Below are 8,762 nucleotides of genomic sequence, written 5' to 3'. Positions count from 1 at the left end.
CTCTCCCCTTCTCAACCTTGGGTTCCCTATTACCAGCTTTCCTGTTCCCCCCTGCCTTCTCATCCTTGCCCCTGGGCTGGTGTGCCCATTTAGTTTCATTTTGTTTCATGGGTCTGTGTAATCTTTGGCTGAAGGGTGAATCTCAGGAGTGACTTCAGTATCGAGTTAAAAGGGTGTCCGGGGGCCATACTCTCAGGTTTCTCCAGTCTCTGTCAGACCAGTAAGTCTGGCTTTTGTTTGTGAGTTAGAATTTTGTTCTACATTTTTCTCCAGCTCTGTCCAGGACCCTCTAGTGTGATCCCTGTCAGAGCAGTTGGTGGTGGTAGCCGGGTACCATCGAGTTGCACTGGACTCAGCCAAGCCTGTAAATCTTTATGGGAGCAGACTGTCACATCTTTCTTCCTCAGAACACTTAACCACTGCACCACCAGGCATTGCACTCTACTATCCTTCTAATCCTCATTTCCAGGCAACCACTTTCAATTCTAGCAGTTTTTTCTGCCATTTATCTCCTTATTTCTAAGTAATTATGTATCTATCTCTTAATTCAAAATATTAACACATTAACACGTTACCTATTAACTTTCTATTATGGTAGGTGAAGTTTTCAGCTTTCTTATAATGCCCATTTACTCTCTCATTTTCCCAATAATTACATCATAATTTTTAGTTAAATCCATATTGTTTCATTAATATAATATACATTAAAAAAAAAAACAGTTGTCACTGAGTCGATTCCAACTCATAGTGACCCCTTGCGCTTCAGAATAGAACTATACTACATAAGGTTTTCATGGCTGTGACTTTTGGAAGCAGATTGCCAGTTCTTTCTTCCAAGTCATAATATATAAGTATATAAATATCATTAACAGCTGAGCCAAGAAATGTACTATGATTATATTTCTTCTTTTGTGCTTTCTATTTTTCCCAGGAGTTAACTTTTTTTTTTTTAATTGGCTTGCTTTTATTTGAAGCTAGGTTAAATTTTCATACACCCTCCAACAACTCTGTAAATGCCCCTCAGTACAATTTTCTAAATGGTCAAACCTGACAAAGGAACCAGGAACCACCCTCATGGAGGTCTTTGTCCTCTCATCTCAATCTGGCCAGTTTGTTCTCCAGGTCAGACATATAGCTAGAACCTCAGGATTTCCCACTGCATCTCTGTTGAATCGCATTTCATGACATTTCTCTTATTGATCTAATCTCATTCAGTAGACTATGTCCTTCAAGAGCTTGCTGGGGGGCAGGGGGAGGAGTTGCATGGGTAGTACACTTTTTGGTTTTATAGATCTGAAATAACTTTATTCCATCCTTACACTTGAATGATACCTTGACTGGGTCAAGAACTGTCTGGGTTAAAAAAAAAAAAAAAAAACAGTTTCAAGGCTGCAAGTAAGGAATCACTTTCCCTCTGAATTTTGAAGGTTTTCTTCTAGTTTTCAGTGTTGTTGAGAGCTGATACTGCTCTGATCACAACCCTTTGCATATGTCCTGTTTTTTTCTCTCTAGAAGCTTTAAGAACTATACCTTTAACCCTATTATTTTGAAACTTCATAGTCGTGCTTGATCTGAGTCTATTTTTCATTCACTGTGCTTGGTATGTGATGAACCCATCTAATCTGGAGACGCATATCCAAGGGAATTTTCTTTTATTGTTACTTTGAAAATGTCCTCTCCATTATTTTGTCTATTTTCTCTTTCTGAAACTCTTATTTGTTTGGAAATTCCAAACCAAAACCAAATCCATTGCCGTCGAGATGATTCCAACTCACAGTAACCCTATAGGATAGAGTAGAACTGCCCCATAGGGTTTCCAAGGAGTGCCTGTTGGATTTGAACTGCTGACCTTTTGGTTATCAGCTGATCTCCTAATTTAAGCCTCTAATTGCCTTAGCTTTCCTCTCTTACCGTCCATTTGTTTATTGTTTCCCCTTCCTTGGTGTTTTCGTTGACTTTATCTTCCAAACCTTTATGAGCATTTTTAATTTAAACTATCATTTTTAATTGCTCTTTGCTCTGATTACACTTATTTTGTATCTTTCCAGTCCTGTTTTATTTCTTTGAGGATATTAACTAGAGTGAATTTATGGTTTTTTCTTCTGTTCTCTGTATTGTCTCTGTTACCTCTGAGTTTCTTTTCATAATTTTCTTGTGTTGGTTTGTGTCTCTATTTTTCATGTTAGAGGCTTTCCTTAAATGCCTAATAATACTCAAAAGGCTTGTTTATGTTTAAGAGTGAGGTATTAAAATGTTGACTGGAAGCTTTGCTATATGGGCAGGACTTAACAACCGGTGGACTTCATTGTAGAGTGACCATGTGGAAACCCAGCTATTACATTGGAACACCCAAAAATGTCTTTATTTGTATGTCTGATCAGTTCCTGAGTTTCCTGGGAGAAGAATCCTTCAGTCTCCTCCTTAGAGATAGTGTCCTGGCTTCTGGTATTCTAAAGTTAGAGGTGGAAGGGGGTGGGACATCTCATTATTAGATATGCAGGACATGTAGTTTTTTGTTTTCCCTCCAGCACCAAATTAATGCCCTCTTCTGTGCTTGGAATCCACAACTACAAAAACTGTTTCTGCAATTTCTCCAAGAAATGGAACTCTCCACTCCTGTGGATGGAGGAAGCATAGTCATCTAACTTCTCAGAATTAAGGTAGGGGTTGGAGTCCAATTGCTCCTTAAAAAAAATTAGTCCTTGTATTTTTAGTCTCCTGACTGCGTGCTTCCGATTTCTAAGAATCTGTGGAATTTGGCAGGACAAATCATCCAGCTTCACACTGGTAACCTCCATACACCCTTGCCTCTCCACTCCACATACACCTGTAGATTTAGCCTACTTTTGATCTGCTAAATGGTTGAACACTCACCCATCCACTTTCCATCTTTATATATTATAGTTTGGGGTTTCGGGTATTTCCTGACTTGATAAAATTGAGCTTCTGTTATTTTGCTGCTGTTGTTCTTGTTTTGTGGTGACTTCTGAGAGAAGAGTCAGACAGAAACATCATTCGTTACCTTCTCCATTTTGTAAGTGATAGAACATCAGTAGTCTTATTAGTAAAGATTTTTTTTTTTTAAGTGAGGACAGAAAATGATTCTCTTCTAATTGGAAAAAGCCTGTCATATTCCTATTTATGTTTCTTCATATTCTCAGAATGAATTCTCACCTAAATGATTTATTTATTTCCTTCTTTATATGCCTGATTTATAGAAAGCCAGAAAAGCTAAGTCAGGAAACCCAAAAGGAAACACTGCTTTCTATTTCTCTTTGGCAGTTCCTTCAGCACTTTGGGCTTTATATACTGTCTCCAGTAGATAAGTGTGGGAGAAACCAAGATACCATATGAAGCCCAAAGTGTTGGAGATTATGCCAAGAGAAGCTAAAACCTGCATATAACATTGGGGAATTTCAACCCAAAGTTTTCTTTTTGGAACACTGAGGGAAAAGGAGGAAAATAATGAGGAAATAAAATCCTTAGGATTTAGGGAGATAGATACTAAACATTACCAAGGTATTTATTTCTTCAAAATGTTTTCTATATTATATTCTAAGGACAAAAGCACAGGTATTTTCTCCTAGGTAAGCATAAGGCTTATGTTTGACACAAGTCACTCTCATGTAGGCACTATCACCGCCATCTTTCTAACTGCACTGCAGTACACATCTCCTTCTCATTTGGCGGCCATTCATCAGAACCACCACTTCTTTTCTTCTGAGTCCTGTTAGGAGGCAGAGCTCTCTCTCACTATAGAGGCTAAGCATATTCTATTCTCACTTTCCCAAGCCAATCTTGCAGTCAGGGTTCTGGCATTTGACCAAATCAGATGCACCTGTTCTAGTTAGCAATGTAGACAAGTCAGAAAAATGGGAGGTAGAGGAAGCCCACTTTTGTTGTGATGGCTGTGGTTGTGAGGTCAGAGTTCCTGGGGCAGCTGTAAGTTCAGTGGCATACAGAGCTCACTGCCAGGAGGGTCCATTTTGACAACCTAAGTGCAGCACTTAATACACTGCATCTGTGGTGACGATAGTCCTCATGAGCTATTGAACCTGAGCCAGGTCTTTCAGACTCATGGTCATTCTATCCGCTACCCATTATCCTTTTAATAAATTCCCTTTCTGCTTAAGTCAGCTGGAATTAAGACACTGACTGATCCATGCAGGTTTCATATTTTGATGGTTGAAATAACTGTGAGAGCCAAATGCACAAATCATGGCCTATGAAATGACAGCAAACGCTATAGACAGATTGTTATTGTTAGCTGCCATGAATCAGCCCCCGACTCATGGCAACCCCATGCACGACGGGATAAAACGCTGCTTGGTCCTGCACCGTCCCCATGATTGGTTGAGGATCTGATTGTTGTGATCCATAGGGTTTTCACTGGCTGATTTTCAGAAGTAGATGACCAGGTTTTCTTCTTTGTTTAGTCTGGAAGCTCTGCTGAAACCTGTTCAGCATCATAGCACATGCAAACCTCCACTGATGAACAGGTGGTGGCTGTGCATGAGGTACTTTGGCTAGGAATGGAACCTGAATCTCCCACATTGAAGGGGAGAATTCTACCACTGAACCACCACTGCCCCCACTGGAGACAGATAGGTATGTCTATCTATACTAATACTAGTGATAGGTAGATATTTCTTTTGGAACCATAAATTTTTGATTAGTTTTGAACAGTATAAACTTGTGTTTTCAGAGTCCTACTTACTTCAAGACAAAGCTGCCGCTAATATTCTTCTAACCTTGTGGATTTGAGGGACCAGACTCAAGGTTCTTATTGACTCCACTATAAGTGGGGACTCATGAGACCCAAAATGAGCAAGCTTGCTAGTCTTACTCATCATCATTACTGCCTAGACCCATTCCTCAGACACTAGTATGTGTAAGGAGCTCCTCTGGGTCTATATGCCTGCATTCAAAATGCACGTTCAGGCCAAAAAGAGAGAGAGAGGAGGTAGTTCATAGCTGTGGGAATCATGTTTGAGCACTCTTTTAATTAAGCAAAGCTAATGTATGCCAGTGCCCCCCTCTCCTTTTTTTTTCCCCCCCAACAGTATCCAGGTGGTGGTTTTAGGTATCACTATTATAAATATAGTTTAAGCTTCAGGGAATCAGAGGTGAGTTCCTGAGAGAATTATATATTCTACTTAGGATTAAAACAAGCAACCCAAAAAGAGGAAACAGGTAAAGGACTCCCCCCCAGTATTAAACAAATAGCTATTTCATAGAAGTGTGAATAAAATATTGAGAATTAATTAAATACAACGCAAGGGTATAAGCAATGAGTAGGATTTTAGCTCTATCCTTACCTCAAATTGACAATCTGGGTGAGAGGGAAAAAGTGGAAAAGTATGTGAAAATAAGAACAAATGTAAGTATGGTAAAAGACTGAATGCAATAAACCAAAAGAGGTATAAAACCCCAAAACCAAACCCATTGCCTTTGGGAGTCGATTCCAGCTCAGAGTAGGACTGCCCAATAAGGTTTCCAAGGAGCGGCTAGTGGATCCAAACTGCCAACCTTTTGGTTAGCAGCCAAGCTCTTAACAACTATGCCACCAGGGCTCCAAAAGAGGTATAGTATAAACAATATTTTTTTGTTATTTGTTTTTTCAAAGTCTCTATTTTTTTATTTTCAATCACCCTTGCCACCCTTTCCCTGTCCAAATGCTGAGGCTAAGGCACTCATTGTTTTGGCAGCAGGGTAGATGTGCCCTAAAAGAAAAAATCACAAGTACCTTTTTTGTTTTTTTAATTCAGGGGCTTTACAATAGACATTTGCAACAAAAGACCTCTTTAAAGTTTTAAAAAGCAAAGATATCACTTGGATGACTAAGCTGCATCAGACCCAAGCCACGGTCTTTTCACATGCGTGCGAAAGTTGGATAGTAAAAAAGGAAAAGAGAACTGATGCATTCAAACTGTGGTGTTGGCAAAGAATACTGACTATGCCATGGACTTCAAAAAGAATGAACAAATCAGTCTCAGAAGAAATACAATTAGAATATTCCTTAGAAGTGAGGATGGCGAGATGTCATCTTTCTTTATTTGGACACGTCATCAGGAAGGACCAACTGCTAGAAAAGGGCATATCATGTTTGGCAAAGTAGAGAATCAGGGAAAATGAGGGAAACCTTCAATGAGATAGACTGATACAATAGCCATGACAATGGACTCAAACATACCAATGATCATGAAGATGGTGCAGGATTGGGCAAAGTTTTGTTCTGTTCTGCATAAGGCTGCCATGAATCAGAGCAACAAACAACACAATAGACATGAAAACCCCTGGCTTTCAGTTGTAATAACTGGACACTTGAAAGAGAAAACTATATTCTCAAAAATCTTAAAGGTGGCCTTTGAAACACCAGTTGTCCAAACAGAGAGGACTGGATTGTTTATATGACTGTAAATATAGAGTAGGAAGACCCAGATGTGATAATAGGCAGGAATCTGAGGAAAGCTTATCCTGAGGCTAGGGGAAGTTCAGGAGGCTTGCAAAAGGGAAAAAAGGCCAGACAGTCAAGATGCTTCTGTCTTGGGCCACTCTGGAGCTGAAAGCCTTGGGGAAGGAGGGGATTCATCCTCAGGTAGGTTGAGAATGCAAGAGCACAGGCGGCATGGGCACCAATTCCCTTCAGGAACTTTTACAGGAGACCTCCTCACTGAGTGAACTGAGCCAACTGGGCCACCAAAAAAAAAAAAAAAAAAAACAAAACCCACTGCCATGAAGTTGATTCCACCTCATAGGACAGAGTAGAACTGTCCCATAGGGTTTCCAAGGCTGTATTCTTTATGGAAGCAGACTGCCACATCTTTCTCCCATGGAGTGGCCAGTGGGTTCAAACTGCCAACCTTTACAGTTAGCAGGCAAACGTCACCAAGGTAGAGTTGGTAGCAAGCTGTGTTTAGCCTGAGAGGACTAGAGATAGCCCCTCATCCCTTCAGCACAAAGGGGAAGCAATCCAGAAAAATTCAGGAGCCCTTACAGAGGAGTAAGAAGGGTATTTGAGAATGAAGAACCTCAGTGCTTGAAGAGTCCTCATACCTACCCAGGGAATGCTGTAACATGGGGGAAGGGAACTCTGTATCAGAGGCTGTGCGGCAGACAGCTCAAAGCCAGGAGACAAACAGGGGTCACCACTGAGCCTCAGAGGGATAGCAGCACCAGTGAGGGCACAGTTCAGGGAGAAGTGAGCAGGGAGGGACTGTGACCATGTGAAGAGAGAGCAGATGACGAGCTACAATGGCCAGAGAATGTCTCCAGAGCAGAGCCAGTGAGACTTCATGAAAGCCAACCAGGCGCACCTGCTTGACAATGCCCTGAGGCTCTGTGCTTCCTTTCCCTGCATCTGGAGGCTGGGCAGGGAAAAGGGAGAACATTTATGAGGGGACACCAAAGAGAACTTTAATTGACTGAATTTAAATCATGATTTGACTAGTTTCTGAACAAACATAAAGTGGCAAGATCAAGTGCTTTCTACAGTTGATTGGTGGTTGATGAGTAAGTTATATTCACTTCTAGGAAATAATTTCTATTTCTTTATATGAGTCACAGTGTACACATGATGCCCACAGCACAGAGGTACACACCAAATGATGTGGGGAAATTGAAGGAGAGAGATACTATATCCAATTTGGATCAGGGCAGTGTTTTTAACAGAATTTTTAAACTACACCTTAATAAATACATGAGATTTTGACAAGTAGAAATGAAGTGGGGGCAATCTGGATGGCAGAAACAAGCTGATCAAAGTTTAGGAAATAGGGGATGATGAGAAATGTTCAGGAAAAAAAAAAAAAGATGGTTCTATTTGGCTGGAACCCAAGTCCTCGTAAAACCCCACATGGACTCTGTCAGAGTCCTCTGCTTTGTGCCTAAGCAATAGGAAGAGTTTTGTAAACATCTGTCATATAAAACAGGGGAAAACATATTTTGAGTTGAGTGATGCATGGAAACTTACCCCCAATACTTAAAAACCCTGTCATCTCTGTCTGCTTCTTGTCCCTTACTACAAATGTAGTTGACAAGCTTGCTACCAAATGATGCCCCTAATGGGGAACACTTCTCTCTCTTGCTCGTGTTGAGCCTTAGCCCACAGAGAAGGGACCTTCCATAAATATTTTGTCCTTTCATCAGTTGTTGGGAAAGCTTTCACTATTCCACTTATCGATATTCCTTGTATGAAGGCATAGTTAATACAATCAGAAGGCACTGGTTCAGTGGGTGTGAGGTGGGATTCAGGCATCTTTATTTTGACAAATATCCATAGGTCATCTAGATACACAGCCTTGACCTCTTTCTTTCCTATCATGGCCTTGCCTCCCGTTCCTATGGAAGGCAAGGCCAATGTCCTACATCTAGAACAATGTCTGGTACATATTTGGAGTCAAATATTTGTTGTTACCTGCATTTCTAACAATCCCTCATGCGATATTGATGCCACTGATGCAGGGACCACACTTTGAGATCACTGGTCTAGATCAAGATGGAAATCCCCAGAATACTTTAAACATAACTCTAAACTCTATGGTACTTTTGAACGTTTTGCATACTATTTTCCTGGAAGCTTTTAGAAAGAAGACATTTCCCTAGGTTTTATTGCAATAAGTTATAAGAGCAACTTAATAGCATAAATTATAGTCACTGAAAATTGTTGCTGGAAGATACGGAATTTTTATTAAGAATTTCAGGAATCAGAGATTTCTAAATAAAATGTGGATCATCATTTTTATATTCAAAGTTTGACTTTT

This window comes from Trichechus manatus, unplaced genomic scaffold (assembly GCF_000243295.1).
Source record: "Trichechus manatus latirostris isolate Lorelei unplaced genomic scaffold, TriManLat1.0 scaffold00154, whole genome shotgun sequence".
Classification (NCBI taxonomy): domain Eukaryota; kingdom Metazoa; phylum Chordata; class Mammalia; order Sirenia; family Trichechidae; genus Trichechus; species Trichechus manatus.
This window is presented reverse-complemented; position numbering follows the sequence as displayed.